The sequence below is a fragment of the Panthera onca genome, chromosome D4 (genome assembly GCF_046562875.1).
Source record: "Panthera onca isolate mPanOnc1 chromosome D4, mPanOnc1 haplotype 2, whole genome shotgun sequence".
In the NCBI taxonomy this organism is placed as follows: domain Eukaryota; kingdom Metazoa; phylum Chordata; class Mammalia; order Carnivora; family Felidae; genus Panthera; species Panthera onca.
In genome coordinates this window covers 73,368,235-73,384,132 of record NC_138351.1, presented here as the reverse complement: position 1 = coordinate 73,384,132, position 15,898 = coordinate 73,368,235, and the positions used below count along the sequence as shown (strand labels likewise).

The 15,898-nt window shown below is 41.4% G+C and overlaps 1 protein-coding gene across 1 annotated transcript in view; it reads right to left on the bottom strand.

The window, feature by feature from the left end:
• Positions 1–12,067, bottom strand: part of KIAA1958 (KIAA1958 ortholog) — a 158,760-nt gene extending 146,693 nt beyond the window's left edge. The window contains exon 1 of the mRNA XM_060608993.3: positions 11,812–12,067. The gene's annotated coding sequence lies outside the window, so the exon portion shown is untranslated. The remainder of the gene's footprint in view (positions 1–11,811) is intronic.
• Between the last annotated feature and the right edge of the window lie 3,831 nt (positions 12,068–15,898).

The following is a 15,898-nucleotide window of genomic DNA, read 5'->3' as shown; positions in this document are numbered from 1 at the left end:
GGCTTAGGTCATGATCTCACGGTCTGTGAGTCTGAGCCCCGCATCGGGCTCTGCACTAACAGCTCAGAGCCTGGAGCCTGCTCGGATTCTGTCTCCCCTTCTCTCCCTGCCCCTCCCCCCCACTCGCACTCTGTCTCTCTCAAAATTAAACAAACATTAAAAAAAAAAAAAAAAAGTAGCACTGGGTGTCGTATGGAAACCAATTTGACAATAAATTTCATATATTGAAAAAAAATTAAAGAGATTACTTCCTTGAAAAAAAATAAAAATAAACATTATCATGCTGTAAAAAAAAAAAAAAAAAAAAGAGTGCAACACTTCAACCAAGTCACCCTGACACCCCAAAAGCAAACTTTAAAAAAAATTTTTTTTTAACGTTTATTTATTTTTGAGACAGAGAGGGACAGAGCATGAACGGGGGAGGGGCAGAAAGAGAGGGAGACACAGAATCAGAAGCAGGCTCCAGGCTCTGAGCCATCAGCCCAGAGCCCGACACAGGGCTCAAACTCACGGACCGCGAGATCGTGACCTGAGCTGAAGTCGGACGCTTAACCGACTGAGCCACCCAGGCGCCCCGCAAACTTTTTAAAAGTTTAAGTTTTCACATAGCCAAACTGACGGACCTTTCCACCTATGTAAACTTTTCTCAAAAAAAAAAAAAAAAAAATTTTTATATAGAACTACATTCTTTCATTTTAAACAAAAATATTGTTTCTTACTACATAATGTATAAGGATATCCCTACTTCTCAGACTAATAGTATGCTCTTAGAAAGACAAATAAAATATCTATTTGGATGATTAACAGGAAGGCATCAACTAAAAAGGTATTAAGGCAAATCTACAGGATGAATTTTGACTCTAAAAATAAGTTTTAATAAGAAAAACCCTATGGGTGCCTGGCTGGCTCAGATGGTACAGCATACAACTCTTGATCTCAGGGTCATGAATTTGAGCCCCATATTGGGGGGGGGGGGAGGGTAGAGTTTACTTTAAAAAGAATAAAAAGGGATGCCTGGGTGGCTCAGTTGGTCAAGCATCCGACTTTGGCTCAGGTCATGATCTCACGCTTCATGGGTTTGAATCCAACATCGGGCTCTGTGCTGACAGCAAGGAGCCTGGAGCCTGTTTCAGATTCTGTATCTCTCTCTCTCTGTGCCCCTCCTGCATTCACACGTGTGCTCACTCTCTCTCTCTCTCTCTCAAAAAATAAATATACATTAAAAAAAAAACAAAGATTTGAGGCAATTACTTTATTAATGGAAAGTGTAGATTTTTTAAGTTTATTTATTTACTTTGAGAGAGAACCTGGCAGAGAGAGAAAGGAGAGAGAGAATCCCAAGCCGGCTCCATGCTGTCAGCACAGAGTCTGGCGCAGGGCTCAAACTCACAAACTGTGAGATCATGACCTGAGCCAAGAACAAGAGTCAGACACTTAACCAACTGAGCCACCCAGGTACCCCAAAAGTGCAGAGTTTTATACCTTATCAGTGTATAAACACATAATCAGAGAAATGCTAAATATACAGGAAATATAATTTGCGGTAAGACTTTTGTCTGTCAGAAGTAAACCAGCCAGTTGGCCAAAAAACAATTTATGAGTACTGCATATTAAGAATATATTCACAAATACTAAATATATTTAACAAAACATATTCATTGGTAGAATATTATTTACAAAAATATATACTTTTCATTGAATATACACTTTTGCATGAAATACATTAGAAAGAAAATATTTACAAAAAGACTACGCCACCATATAATCTTTGCTTTCAAAAACAGAACATTCCTAAAAACAAACAAAAAACCCCCAGAACATTCCTTAAAATGCTGCTCTGAAGGTAGAATGGGAATACCTTCAGCTAAAATTTCACAGAAATATTCAAAGACCGTTTAAACAAGGTTTTGGTAAATCCATGAATTTGATCGATTTGTCAGTTAGGTGGATGGAATCTTCCTTGCATTTGTTGTAAGAAACCTGTCTAAAGTTGCAAAACTTCAGAGCCAGAAAGCTGAAGAGAATTTTCTGGGGACAGAAACAAATTTCTTTATCTGCTTGTGTTCATCCAAATGCCAGAAGGGGATTCTTGGCAGATTTCCATAAGTAACTGAATTGCCACCCTTTATTTAAATTTAACCACAGATGGGAAACATTTTCCCTAAAAATAATTAAAATCTTAAGTTTTGTACAAGAAATAAACTTTAGTTATACAAAAATTCATTAATGTGGAGCTCTGTTTTCTCAAGATGCCAAAGTATACCTATTATTATTGAACCACAATTGTCAGGAAAATGTTAACAACCCAAGTAATTTACAAAAGAATTGAATTCTCTGAAACAAATCTATGTCAGCTTATCACTATATTATAAAGCAAATAAACTCAAAAAACTATTAATCAAATTACTGCATATCTTAACCTTTTTTAACCTAATATTTGTCCCCTTTGACCAACAGGAAAAAAAAGTTTTCCACGATAATAACAAAAAAAAAATCATACTTAAGAATGAACAAGGGGGGAAAAAAGAATGAACAAGGAGTTCTAAGCAAGTTAAACAGTAGCAAAGGCTTAGTTCTGGATTCTCCTCAAATCTATTCACAAAAACAGATGGAATAGACCAAGAAACAGACCCATCCGTATGCTCAACTGCTTTTTTACAAAGATGCAAAAGCAATTCAATGGAGGAAGAACAGCTTTCTCAACAAATGGTGCAGGAGCAACTGGACATTCACAGGCAAAAAAATGAACTTCAACCTCCACTTCACACCTTAAATAAAAATTAACACTGGGGTGCCTGAGTGGCTCAGTAGATTAAATGTCCAACTTCAGCTCAGGTCATGATCTCATGATTCATGGGGTTTGAGCCCTGCATCGGGCTCCGTGCTGACAGCTCAGAGCCTGGAGCCTGCATTGGATTCTGTGTCTTCCTCTCTCTACTCCTCCTCCACTCACACTCTGTCTCTCTCTCAAAAATAATAAACATTAAGAAAAATTTTTTAATTAACACAAAACAGATCAGACTTAACTATAAAATGTAAAACTCAGGGGCACCTGGGTGGCTCAGTCAGTTAAATGTCAGACTCTTGATTTCAGCTCAGGTCATGAGCTCACAGTTCATGACCCACATCAGGTTCTCTGCTGTCAGTGTGGAGCCTGCTTTGGATCCTCTGACTCCTTCTCCCTCTCTGCCCCTGTCCCACTTGTGCACATGTGTACACACACACTCTCTCTCTAAAATAAATAAAATATTTAGAAATTAATAATAATAATAATAATAATAATAATAGTAATAAACAACTATCTTGGCCTACTTCCACCTCCATCACAGAAACCTTCTCTAAAGTACAGGTGAATCCATCTAAATTAAACATGAACAAGAGAAAAGAATGCAATCTAATCCTATGTGAAGTACTGTGATAAAAAGACAAAAAGAACCAAATAATGCATTAACCAATGAAGGCACATCAGAAAAATATGGCCATAAAGTAGATAAGAACTGTAACATAATATCTTAACATGAATTAAAAGAAACTAAGAAACTGACAGGAGCTATAAAGAATAAATCAGAAATAGAAAACCTAAAAAAAAGAAAAGAGAGAGAGAATGTAGACATAACCAGAGCATTTACGAAAGCAATGACAAAATTCTGGACAGAATAAGAAAGAAAAAAAATTCAGAAAGGATGACAAAACTGGAGGAACACTAGACTTAAAGGACAGATACCAGGGATACTGCTTAATAAAGGATAAAAAGGAAAAATACAAAAATAAAGCAAACTTTAAAAATAAGATAAAAAGAATTTGAGGAAAGATGTAGATATAAAAGACAAGCAATGAAGATCCAACATACATGTAACAGGAGACCCCAAAAAGAAAATGAAAGCAATGAAACGTTAAATACTAAAATCTATCACTGATGAAAATATTTATGAGAACAGCCAACACTTAATACATATTCTAGGGGCATCTGGGTGGCTCAATTGGTTAAGCGTTCAACTCTTGATTTTGGCTCAGATCATGAAGATCTGCGCTCACAGCACAAAGCCTGCTTAGGATTCTCTCTCTCCCTCTCTTTCTACCCCTCCCCTGCTCATGCTCTTTCTGTCTCTCCCTCAAAATAAATAAATAAACCTTTAAAAATACATATTCTAGTAAAAGTATCGGTTTTTAAAGATTAAAAGTCCTTTGGGCATCTAAGAAAAAGATAAAGTCACTTAAAAAAAATCACAGGTATTAGACTCTGACAACAACACTTTTTACCAGAATACAATAGAATAGGGCTCAGCAAACTAGGGCTTGGGTACCAAATCCAGCCCACTGTCAGGTTCTGTAAATAAAGTTTCTCTAAACACAGTCATGCTTGCTCATTTACATACTCTATATGGCTGCTTCTGCACTACAGTGGCAAAGTTATGTAATTTTGACAGTGACTTATGTTCCACAAAGCCTAAAATAATTACCATTTGGCCTTTTACAGAAAAGGTTTGCCAAACCCTACCAGAGAGTAACATATTTAAGAAAACCGAGGAAAGAAAATGTGAGCCAAGTACTTATATTCAGCAAAACTGACCTTCAACTATAAAAGCCACAAACAGTTTTAAACATGAAAGACAGGACACATTATTCACATGAGGCATTTATGAGGGTTCAAAGAGATTTAAACTATCAAATGATGATTACAGAAGCCTTAGCATAAGGACTTGTGTTGTGCATTGAATATATTTAACTGTAGAACCAAGACCAATGATAGGCAAAGGTGACAGAGTACTATGTGATCTGTATGGGGCAAACAGAACTGAGAAATCTTGGGAAGCAGGAACCAAGTAGTCTAGGGACTTGATTATATCACACATATGGAGTGAAGTAGGTATGCATGAAAGGCAATGAGTGGAGGAATGGGCTGTATTATGAGCTGAATTGTTCACCCCCTGCCCCTGCCAAATTCATATACTTAAGTTCTAATACCCAGGACTTCAAAATGAGACAATATTTGGAGACAGGGCCTTTAAAGAGGTAATAAGGTCATTTGGGTGAGTTCTAAGGTGATGACTTGATGTCCTATAAAAAGAGGAATATAGGACACAGACAGGCACATAGTGAAAATATCTGAGGAAGACTGCCATCGAAAGCCAAGGAGAATCCTTACAAGAACCCAACTCTGCCAACATCTTGATCTGGGACTTCTAGCCTCCAGAAGCGTAAGAAAATTTTGTTGTCTAAACCACCCAGTTTGTCATACTTTGTTATGGCAGCCCTTATTAACTAATACTGGCTAGGAAGAGGAAGTAGTTCTGGCTAGATAGGAGTTCACAAATACTGTTAACTCTGTCCCAGAAGTATGAAGTCTCAGAACAGCAGAGCTTTTGATATGTGGTGACTATGCCTTAAATAACACAATGATTATTATTTTTTTTTATTTTTGGGGGGGGGGGGGCACCTGGGTGGCCCAGTTGGTCAAGTGTCCCACTTCAGCTCAGATCATGATCTCACAGTTCATGGGTCTGAGCCCCAGGTGAGGCTCTGTGCTGACAGCTCAGAGCCTGGAGCCTGCTTTGAATTCTGTGTGTGTGTGTCTCTCTCTCTGCCCCTCCCCTGCTCATGCTCTGTCTCTCTTTCTCTCAAATATAAACAAACATCTAAATTTTTTTTAATGTTTATTTATTTATTTTGAGAGAGAGAGAGAGAGAGAGAGAGAAAATGCATGAGGGGAGAAGGGCAGAGAGAGAATCCCAAGTAGGCTCCACAAAGTCTGCACAGAGCCCAATGTGGGGCTCGAACCCACAAACCCATAAACCCGTGAGATCATGATCTGAATGGAAACCAAGACTCAGATGCTCAATCAACTGAGTCATCCAGGCACCCCAATTAAAAAATGTTTAAATAGGGGCACACAGCTCTTGTTTTTTTTAATGTTTGTTTATTTTTGAGAGAGAGAGAGACAGAGAGAGAGGGAGAGAGAGAGGGAGGGAGGGAGAGAGAGGGAGGGGCAGAGAGAAAAGGGGACAGAGGATCCAAAGCCAGCTCCGCGTTGACAGCGGACAGCCCCATGTGGGACTCAAATTCAGGAACCCTGAGATCATGACCTCAGCCGAAGTCAGATGCTTAACCAACTGAGCCACCCAGGCACCCCTGGAGCACAAGACTCTTGATCTCGGGGTTGTGAGTTTGAGCCCCACATTGGGCATGGAGCCTACTTAAAAATATTGTAAAGAAAAATAGGGGCGCCTGGGTGGCTCAGTCGGTTAAGCGTCCGACTTCAGCTCAGGTCACGATCTCGCGGTCCGTGAGTTCGAGCCCCGCGACGGGCTCTGGGCTGATGGCTCAGAGCCTGGAGCCTGCTTCCCATTCTGTGTCCCTCTCTCTCTCTCTCTGCCCCTCCCCCGTTCATGCTCTGTCTCTCTCTGTCTCAAAAATAAATAAACGTTAAAAAAAAGAAAAGAAAAGAAAAATAATAATAATCCAAAAAAAACCTTTAAATAGTGAACATTCAAGAGAAAACATAATGGACACAATATTTGCAACTTGAAAAGCCCAGAAACGTTTCAAGTAGTGTCAGTTCTAAGGAAAACCAAGAAGAAGGAACACCCAAATAAGATACGTCTTATTCCTGAAATCAACTAAAAAAGTAAGTAAATAATACATAAACAATCCTGCCAAGCAAGAGAAAGTAATGGCAGCAACTTTGGATAATTCTTTAGAATTCAAATTAACTTTTTTAAAGTAACCTCTACACCCAACATGGGGCTCAAACTCACGACCCCAAGCTGCATCTTCTACCCACTGAGCCAGCCAAGTCCTCCTCAGATTAACTTTAAAAAAATTTCAGGGGCACCTGGGTGGCTCAGTCGGTTAAGCACCAACTCTTGATTTCAGCTCAGGTCATGATCTCACAGTTCTTGGGATGGAGCCCCATGTCAGGCTCTATGCTGACAGCACAGAACCTGCTTAGGATTCTCTCTCCCTCTCTCTCTTCCCCTCTCCCACTTGCACTCGTTCCCACTCTCTCTCAAAATAAATAAATAACTTGGGGCGCCTGGGTGGCTCAGTCAGTTGGGCATCCGACTTCAGCTCAGATCACGATCTCATGGTTTGTGGGTTCAAACCCCGCATCAGGCTCTGTAAGACAGCTCAGAGCCTGGAGCCTGCTTCAGATTCTGTGTCTCCTTCTCTCTCTGCCCCCCCCCCACTTGTACTCTGACTCTCTCTGTCTCTCAAAAATAAATAAATGTAATAAATAAATAACTTAAAAAATTTTTTTGCTAACAGAATCCCTGACGATCAACAAACAAAAACAGTTGCAAGCATCAAATGAAAAGATAGTTTCAGTGAGTATTAATGAAATTATGGTTCATTGCAAGTTTTTTTTAAACAAGTAATAATCACTAATAATTGAACCTATATTATTTCTTGCCCTGTATCTAAAACTATACAGGCCATAGATTTTGAGAGGACAGTAAGGTAAAGGGGAAAGCTATTTTCCAATTTGTAGCTACCTAAAAGAGACTTGCTCCCAGGTGCTGAGGGGGCCAAAGTTCAGGCAGATCAGAGGGGAAATAGCTAGAGTCAAATGCATCATTTTACAACAAGACTTTTAATGTTTTTAAAAGTTTCTTAAATGTTTTAATGCCTTCTTAAAGTTTTTTAAAGTTGTATTTTACATGAAATTGCACAAGTTAGCAACATATATGTTACTTTTCTTTCAGTACAAAAGAACCAATTACAGATGTCCTAGACAGCAACACTTCACTATCTATATTAAAGTGTGACAAAGTTTTGAAATACATCTTGTCACTAAAGCCATTGGTATTACCAATATAGAATAGTGAAAAGGCTCTCCAACTGTTTCAAGACTTTACAAAATACACTTGAATACTGCTGCATAATTTGCCTTTCTCCAGAAAAGCATATTAAACTTTGTTGACATTGAATACAAAATAAAATTCAAAAATCTGCATCTTGAGTACTTTTGGTTTCTTGACCTTTATTTGAATTTGAGACTAAGCTTTACCAAACAACAGAATTTACACTGTAACTAGCCAACCACAGTCCTCATTATGGAATCTATGCAGTACATTTGTTACCTAGGAAACAGATCAGAGCACAGGCAGAGTGCAATTTCTGTATAGCAAAAGAATTCTCCAATCATGCTGGTAAATAAAGTCCATAAATCAACTAATCAAAAGCAAAGTCAAGAAGTATCACATAAGAGTTAAGCTCTATGGAAACTTTTTTAAAGGAAAAAAGAAACCTGTGGGGCTTCCTCAGGCAACTATGTAGCTCTCTTAAGTAAATATTATGAGCAGGTTTCTTTACAAACACAAACTGTCAAAAAATAAACTGTTCAAAATAAATGGCTTCTCTCCAATCTTCAGCTTCTCTATTTTTGACAGTATTTAAAAGAAAAAGCTTCTTCAGAGCCAGCCTCGTACATCTGGTAGCAGAATATTAATCCAAGAATGAATTCTGCATTTTCCAAGAGCAGCACGAGTTTGTGCCGTTCTTAAACAATGCAGGACGATAAAGGCTGGAATGAGAGGTCACTGTCCACACTTCTAACAGTCAAGACCTGCTTCCATACCAGGCTACAAAAAACTTCATGAAAAAGAAGGATCTGAAAGTCACAGATCTATTATAAAGAATAGAATTGCTACTTTTCAGCTTCCATTTGGTTATTACTAATGATAATACTAGTCCTTTGAGGGTTCCAAGTAATCTCAAGTGGCCATTTTGGGTTTCCTTTAATGGTAACACGCTGGTAACTAACAAGCAGGAAAAGTCTATAGATTTTCAAGCCTATCAAATTTAACTGGACAGCTTAGTGTTGTTTAAAAAAAAAAAAAAGAAACTGGTAAATGTCAGTTTATATTGCTCAAGTATATTTAAAACCCAACTTTACATAAAAATTCAAAATTTCTGGAAGTAACATTTAGTAGCTGAAAAAAATTTCAACCATGAAGACTGAAAAATAATTTATATGCCTTCCTAAACACCGACATAACAGAAGAGAAATCAATTGAAAATATGTAAGGTTCTCTGCACTGCTTCTGATTACACTAAAATGTTACTGCTAATTATACAAAAACCAAAAAATATCCACATATCAGAGCCAAAAATAAAAACAAAGCAAAAAAAACTAGGTGTTATCTTTTAGCCAGCCCACGTAAAGACACTACACTGCCAATCCCAGAAAACTGTTAGGCATAACTACAAGTTGCCAAGCAATTCTCAAAACAGGCCACACACTCTTAATGTTTAATTTACACACTGACTCTTTGTTAAACCTTATCCCTCCAATTGCCAGTCCTATAAATAAATACATAAACAAGCAATTCAAGTTGTTAGCTTATCTTTTTTTGAAATTTCTAAGAACTGATAAAGAGTGTGTAATCTAATAGCTGAAACTCTGGGAGTGTTTTCGAATTCCATCCCATTCCTAATACAAATTAGGACAATAATAAAAAAAAAAACAAAAAAAAAACAAACAAAAAAACCCAAATTAGGACAATAAGCCCGAACAAATTTCAATACCCATGCTCTTTGGGCCATCCTTATTGAAAAAGAAGAACCCTGCTCAAGAGCTTACTAGTGCTTTGAACTGAGCTCTATGCAGCCTAATTTGGTTTAGCTAATCTAGACAGCAAGTCAAAGCAGGAATATAATTTGATCAATTCAAAGGGGCTGATGAGACAAATGTTAGAAGTAGCCTCTTCTAGGTTTTAAGTGTACAAAAATGTACACTCCAGGTATACATAAAATTAGGCATGCAATAATATTAATCTGTTAATGTAACTAGGGCAAGAATCTAGGATAAATTTTTCTCCTAGAAGAAGATCACTCTTTTTGGCATACTAAAATGGTCTCCTCTTCATAAGGACAAAAATCAGTTTGCCTAATTAAAACTGCATTAAAACTGTGCACTGCTGGGGCACCTGGGTGGCTCAGTCTGTTGAGCGACCGACTTCGGCTCAGGTCATGATCTCACGGTCTGTGGGTTCGAGCCCCGTGTCAGGCTCTGTGCCGACAGCTCAGAGCCTGGAGCCTGATTCGGATTCTGTGTCTCCCTCTCTCTCTCTGCCCCTCCCCCACTCTCACTTTGTCTCACTCTGTCTCTCAAAAATAAATAAATGTAAAAAGAAAACCTTTTTTTTTTAAAGTGTGCTCTGCTTTCTGATGAAAGCACATTGCGTCTGTAGAAGCACATTGCTTTCTATATCTCATTTGATGAAAATTTAAATATTTTGCACCACTATGTTTTTCAAGGAAAGCCTCTGTTTTCTACATAAAGCTGTATATATAACTGAGTGTACCCAAAACTATTTTTTTAATCTCCTTGATAAGTCAGATTTAAATTTGTCTACATGGATTCCAAACAATAGACAAAAAAAAAAAAGTCTCCAGAAGTGAGTAAACTGAGATTAATATAAAGATATAAATCTGTACCTGCATTAAAAATCTGAACGTGCAATATTAAGTTTCTGGGTACTTATTCAACTTCACTTACAATTTGGATATCTACAAATATGTATCAACTCTTCATAAGAAACTCAGATAAGTAACATAAACCGGAAATATCACCCACGGTACTTTTCAAAAAATTATATCCACCAGTGCAACCCAATCGTTAGGTTTTGTAAAGAGAGAATACATAAAAACATAGAATAAAAGAGGGAAAGAACAATCACAGGGAGAAAAATCAGTTCTAACATTCACGATCTCCCCATACGCTGTGGAAGATCTCATATTTTAAACCAGCAAAAATAAAGGTTTTAGCCTGAACGGAAAACTAGATGTTTACTGCACTCCAACTTAACCTCCACTGTGGAAGCTATCACTATCTGAGTCGCTTGTTAACTATTTACTTAATAGGTAGAAGATTCGGTCAGGCTAATCCTAAGGAGTCTGGGAAATAGCAAAACTTTACCATCAAACTTTAAAATATGGATAGATATCCAAAAATTCCTTAAAAAATCACAGCCATGTTCATCTTTGATTTGCCTGAAAGTCCCAACCTAATCTTAAGAAACAGAAGAGGAACCACCCGAAAACCAGAAACCTTCTCTGATCTGGGTTTGACTCTGGTCAACCCAGCCTCCTTGCACCCAGGGAATACATTTGTCGATGTATTTGATAACAAACACAAATCACTGTGCGCAGCCTCGGATGGGGGAGGGGGCGGAAGAGCGCTTCGGAGAAAGCCCTCCTCCGTTAGAAACAATAAATAAGGGACCGAAGCGATGCACGTTCCTCCACACACGCCCCACACGCACCTCAGCGTGCCTCTCGCGAGGGAAACAAGTCGGGCAAAGACCCGAACCACCTCTCTCCCTCTCTCCACAACCATCTCAACACTTGGAAACTAAGAGGGCAGATCTTTTCTTTCTCCTTCCCGCCCTCCTTCCCACCTCCAAACAGACCCAAGAGCAGGAGCAGGCGAGCCAGACCCACGCAGCGCGCCCGCGGCGGCGACAGGAGATGCCGGGCGCCGCGCCGGCCCCGCGAAGGCTGACCAGAGCCTCGGCCGCCGAAGCTCGCTCCCGGAGCCCGCTCGGCCGCCTGGGGTCTCACCCGTCGCGCCCCCAAGCCCGGCGACGGCTGGCCGCCCGGGTCGCTGCCCTGACTCTCGGCCTTCCCACCCCGCCCCCCCCCCCCCCCCAGAGAAGACAAAAGAGGGTTCAGCCGGGTCACTGCTTGGCGGCCGAAGGGGAGACAGCCCGGACCCCAGCGCGGCCGCCCCCCACACAAAGGGGCTCCCCGGCCCAGGTCGCAGCGTCGGCGCGCTCGTCCCCGCCCCGCGCGCGGGCTCTCACCCACCTGCAGGTGTCTGTGCGTCTGTCCATAGGAACGCGGGCGGCGGGGGGGGCCTGCGGGAGCCGGGCAGCCCGGGCTGGACGGGGCGGGACCGAGGGGAGGGAGGGAAAGCGGCCAGAGGGCCGGGGAGCGGCGGCAAGAAAAGCGGGGAAGGCGCCGGGCGGACGGAGGCGCGGAGCGGGGGGCGGGGGCGCCAGCCTGGCTCTGCCGACCGGCGCGCGCCGCTCCGTGCGCCCCGGGCTCCGCGCGCCCGGCTCGGAGCGCGGCGGGCTGGGGGCGGGGCGCGGGCGGGGCGGGGCCGGCGAACGGGGCGGGGGCTCGGACCCCGGGCTCCAGCCGGCACCGGAAACGCGCCGTGGTCCGCGAGACCTACAGGAAGTGTGTAACGACACCTCCTACGAGGCGCTCCGAGCTCGCGGTCGTCGCTGCCCGGAGGAGGTGTGGACCGACCCTCCTACCACACACCGGCGCGCACGGGCTCGGGTCTCTGCACCCAGACAGGTGTGAAACTCCCTATCCCCGCTACGTTCTGAAGTGGGCAGCTCTCCGTCCTGCCGCGGTCCCCACTGCTCCTTGGAGCTCCATACAGCTCCACCTAAACCCAAGGAGCAGACCTTGCAAGAACCTGCTCCGTTCGTCTGGTGTGTAACACCTGTTTTAACGCACCGAGTAGAGTCACCTCCACAGCCAGGCACGTCCAGGAACACCTCCTGCTGACACATCTAACCCACAGTCACCACAGCCCAGTAGAAGTTACCAAGCCAACTACCACACTCGCGTGCATCCCATAGAGAGAGAGGGGCAACTTAACACCTAAAACACACTAGAACCAGGGAGGCGTACAATAGTATCACCTAGACAGCTTGGTACAACAGAGGTAGGGTTGGCGCCTTCCACCTTTATTTTATCTAGCACACACTTTTAAAGCACTTAATATGTGTCCGGGGTTAACACTAAGTGCTTAGAGAATATTAATTTGTTTAATCCGAAGAACTCTATGCAGTGAGTGTTGTTAGCATTACCAGTTTATGGATGAAGAAACTGAGGCACAGAGAAATTAAGACATCTGCCCAGGATCAGATGGTAGCTGGAGGAACTCAGATTCATCCCAGATAGTTTGGCACCATGCTCTTAACTCCCTTTCTACTTATAGCATTAAGTATCTCAAAAAGTAATAGTGGTAATAAATAACATTTAAAGCATATCTTATTAGCTATGGGGTGCTCACATCCTTGCCTCACCCCACTGTGACAAAGGACACCTTAGTCCCTTTTACGCTTGGGGTATGTGAGGGGAGAGAAGAATATGAGGCAGAGTAAGAGACTAACTTCTAAACAAAGAAGGATTCTTAACACCTTGCTCTGTCAACATCAGGACTCCTCCCGGCATAGGCTAATTAAAAAAAAAAAAAAAAATCCATGTGAACATTTTTGACAAAATAATGTCTGTCCAAAAAACAAACAACAGTTACTTGCCACATATTTCAAATATGTTATCCTGTGGAGAAATTGGAACCCTGTGCACTACTGATGGAAATGTAAATGGTGTAACCACTATAGAAAACAGTATGGAGGCTCCGCAAAAAGAATAAAATTATGAGCCAGAAATCCCACCTCTGGGTATATGTCTAGCAATTAAAGCAGAAACTTGAAGAGTTATTTGCACACCCGTGGTCACTGCAGCATATTCACAATGGCCAAGAGGTGGAAGTTGCCCAAATGTCCACAGTTGGATGAATAAATAAACAAAATGTGGCATATACATACAATAGAATCTTATTCAGACTTAAGTCTTAAATTTTAAGAAAGAAATCCTGTCAAACGCTACAACAGGAAGGAACCTTGAAAATATTCTGATGAGTGAAGTAAACTAGTCACAAAAGGACTATTGGAATACGGCATGATTCCACTTATGTGAAATACCTAGAGTTGCCAAAATCATGGAAACAAAGTACAGTATTATGGCTGGTGCCAGGCACTGGGGAGAGAGGAACATGGGGAGTTGTTCCACGAGAATAGAGTTCCAGTTTAGCAGAATGAAAAAGTTCTAGAGATCTGTGACACAACAATGTGAATATAGTTAACACTACTGAACTGCAAACTTAAAGGTGGTTAACAGGATAAATTTTATATTACATGTTTTTGTTTTGGTTTTATTACAAATAACTTTTTAAAAATGCAATCCCTGGGGGCGCCTGGGTGGCGCAGTCGGTTAAGCGTCCGACTTCAGCCAGGTCACGATCTCGCGGTCCGTGAGTTCGAGCCCCGCGTCGGGCTCTGGGCTGATGGCTCGGAGCCTGGAGCCTGTTTCCGATTCTGTGTCTCCCTCTCTCTCTGCCCCTCCCCCGTTCATGCTCTGTCTCTCTCTGTCCCAAAAATAAATAAAAAACGTTGAAAAAAAAAAATTAAAAAAAAAAAAATGCAATCCCTGGGGTGCCTGGGTGGCTCGGTTGGTTAAGCATCTGACTCTTGATTTTGGCTCAGGTCATAATCTCACGGTTTGTGAGTTCAAGCCCCGCATTTGTGCTGATAGCACAGAGCCTGCTTGGGATTCTCTCTCTCCCTCGCTCTCTCTGCTTCTCCCCCACTTGAGCTCTGTCTCTCTCAAAATAAATAAATAAACAAAAAGAATGCAGTCCCATTTAAAGGATATTTCCATCATGATGAATTTCTTCAATGATGCAGGCTTTCAGCTATGGTGGGATACTTTGTTGAACAAACTACTTCTCCCACTAAGGACTATAAAATCTGTATTTAAAACATTAAAACAACAACAAAAACTGTTTAAAGCTATTGTAGAGCAACCTAGGCAACCAAGGCTTGAGAGTCCCAGAGCTCAGCAAGAAGGGAAACACATTGAAGTGAATCCTATATTCTCAATCACTTTTCCTTCTTAGGGCATTGTTGATTTGTGTCTAGGAGTATAGAAACCAGTGAGGAGCATCCTAGAATTTTCAACAGTCTGATTGGGCTATGGATACAAAATTTGGAGGTCAAGTCTATCAAGGCAGCTAGGACTTAAGAGGCCAACATCCCAGAGAAAAGGCAATCATGGCAAAAGGAGTCAATCACTCTATGTGTCATTTGCTTTGTACACACAACAGACATTTGCTTTGTGCACGCAACAGGCAAGAAGCCATGAAACTGCTGAGTACCCCCCCCCCCACAAAAAAAAAATCTTGGCAACAACACTTGACTGTCGTATAGTGTTAGAGAGAATTAAACAGGAAGGAAGGGTCCCAGTGAAACCTCAAACTTACAGTTGAGACCCTTGAAGAACTATACCCTAAGAGTAAAATCATATCAGAAATAGCACTAACAATGCCTGAAACAGCCTGAACTATTTATTTTTTTTAATTTTTTTAATGTTTTATTTATTTTTGAGACAGAGAGAGACAGAGCATGAACGGGGGAGGGTCAGATAGAGGGAGACACAGAATCTGAAACGGGCTCCAGGCTCTGAGCTGTCAGCACAGAGCCCGACGCGGGGCTTGAACTCACAGACGGTGAGATCATGACCTGAGCCAAAGTCGGGCGCTCAACCGACTGAGCCACCCAGGTGCCCCAGCCTGAACTATTTAAATGACTAGGTGGGTCAAGATGATCTTTCCATGTTCTATGTGCCTGCAAGAAAAAAATCTTCTTGGAAGAATCTTAATATTTCATATACAATATCTAACATTCTATCAACAATCACCAAGTACACCAAGAAAAAACTAACTGCACAAAAGCCAAGAAGAAAAAAAGACTTTAGAAACAGGGGTGCTTTCATGGCTCAATCAGTTGAGCATCCAACTCTTGATTTCAGCTCAGGTCATGATCCTAGGATGGGGGGATCGAGCCCCACATTAGGCTCCACACTGAGCATGGAGCCTGCATGGGATATTCTCTCTCTCTCTCTCTCTCTCTCTCTCTCTCTCTCTCTCCCTCTGCCCCTCTACCCCACTTGTGCTCTCTCTCTTAAAAAAAAAAAAAAAAGGACTTTAGAATTAGATGTACACATGATCCAGATACTGTAGTTTTATATGCAACTTTTAGAACAATTATGGTTAATATGTTCAAGAACATCAATAACAAAATGGAGAATTTCA